Raw genomic sequence first — 2047 nt, forward strand, 5'->3', positions numbered from 1 at the left:
CTCAGGAACATCAGGGGTCTGACCTCGGCAGTCACCACCAACCAAAGAGGACCTCAGATGTGGCCCTTGAGGCCAGAGCCTTCAGTCAGGAGCTCAGCACTCATGGCTGGCTTTCTGGCTGTGACATTCTGAGTCACCTTCCTGAGCTTGCTTCCTCATCCATGACATGGAGATCCTAAAGCCCACCCACCCACTACATTAAAACACCTGCTTATTAGACACCATAAATGGTGGGTATTATTATAAGATTTGGGAACCTGATGAGGGCTTCTCACTTGCATTCCTCCCCGTTCTAGGCCCTGAGAGGGTGTAGCAATTTTATATTTGTAATTTTGAATTGCTTTCCGAAGAGGCTCCCTAAAGTTATTTAAGCTTCAAACCCCACAAAGCCTGGGTCTGCCCTCAGGATAGTATCGTTATAAACTAGGAAGAGAAGTTCTCTGGCATCCATCCAACGCTTACACTGTCTACATGGCCATAAAGAAAATTGGGAGAAAGAACGATTTGGTTGTTCTCCACTGCCATTTGAGGCCTGCAATTGGGATGCTGGAAGTTCCTTGAGGATCAAGAACTGTGCTTTGCAAATTGCTCTGGCTTCCACACCTAACCCTCCAAGATGGCATGAGCCCAGTGCAGGGATCAGAAACATTCAGAGTATACATACCCCTCAACCCACCCACCCCCACCCGCCGCCATCACTGTGCCCCCATTACGTCCATGTTCTCTTGCATCATTATGAGCTGGAGCCAGGGAGCAGCTTTCCCAGTTTTCCAGGCTACCCCAAGATGTTATGTTTGCAAGCAGGGCGGCTGCCAATGCTTTCTGTTCCCTGGCAGTGGAGAGAGAAACTGCTTCTCAAGATGACTCCTTCCTCTCCACCCCTTGAATGCACGCAGGCCCCAAGGTCCATCAGTATTTCCTGTGAAATACCTCTAGGCCTGCCCCACTGCTTCCTTCAACCCCTAGGCCTCATTGTCCCGTGCCAGAAATATTACAAAAGTCTTCTAGCTGCCCTGCCTGTTTCCTGGCTTTCTACAATCCAAGTCATTCTGAAGTCCAGGCCACATTATTCCTGCTAAAAAGCAGCCTAATCACATCACAGCTCTACCCCAAATCCCGTGATGACCCCCTCCTTCCTGACGGAGCCAATTGAAACACTGCTGCCTGATGTCTGAGGCCTTCTGTGATCTGACTCAACTCTTCCCCACTTACCCCTTCCTCCCCCAGGGGCCCCAGGAAGGCCACTTCCCACTGTCCCCGGCCCGCCAGGCCCCTTTGAGCCCCTGCTCGTATATTCTTGCTTGCCCCGTCTTCTCCACTCACCACCCCCTGACCAAGTGTCCGGGTCCACCCTCTCCTTGAGGCCCAGCTCTCCCACTGCCCTCCACAGAAAGCCTTTCCCGAGCATGCTACTCACCCCGGTCTCCCAGGCCTTAGCACTTCCACAAGGCCAACTCGGACTGTGCTCACAGTCCATCTAGATGTAGACCAAGACTCTTCTTTACAGATGAGGAACCTGCGATGCAGCAAGTGGGCCATCTTTGTCCAGTGTCAGGCTGTGGTGGAGGTTGGAGCTGGGACTCAAACCCAGTTCTGATGCCCAGCCAGTGCTCTGTCCATTCTCCCCCACCCCCACCACACTGCAGCCTGGGCCTCAGATAAGTGAGGCCAAGGCCTAACAGTCTGCCTGATATTGGTGACTGTCTTCTGGGGGGCTGGCCTTCTCTGCCCCAATCACACAGCTTCCTGAGACCAGAGCCCAGGCTGTACTGCTGTGTCCCCTCCTGGGCTCAGAGCTGGGCCTCTCTCCCCCGTCTTATCATGCCAGTGATCACCTCGAGCACTTCTTTATTATCCCCACCTCTTTTTGCCGTCAGATAGCTCTCAGACCCCAGCTGAGCCTGATGAGGGAGCAGGAGGCCAGCTGAGGACAAAGCACAAGCTGACACACCGCAACCTCCCCTCCACACACACTCCTGGGTGGGATATGTGACTTTCCTTTAGGAAACCTCCAACGGTCTTAACAGTGATGCTTCGCTAAGAGGGA

The sequence above is a fragment of the Eumetopias jubatus genome, unplaced genomic scaffold (genome assembly GCF_037043125.1).
Source record: "Eumetopias jubatus isolate StellerSeaLion01/CBP00866 unplaced genomic scaffold, mEumJub1_p1.0 scaffold_17, whole genome shotgun sequence".
NCBI classification, from domain to species: Eukaryota; Metazoa; Chordata; class Mammalia; order Carnivora; family Otariidae; genus Eumetopias; species Eumetopias jubatus.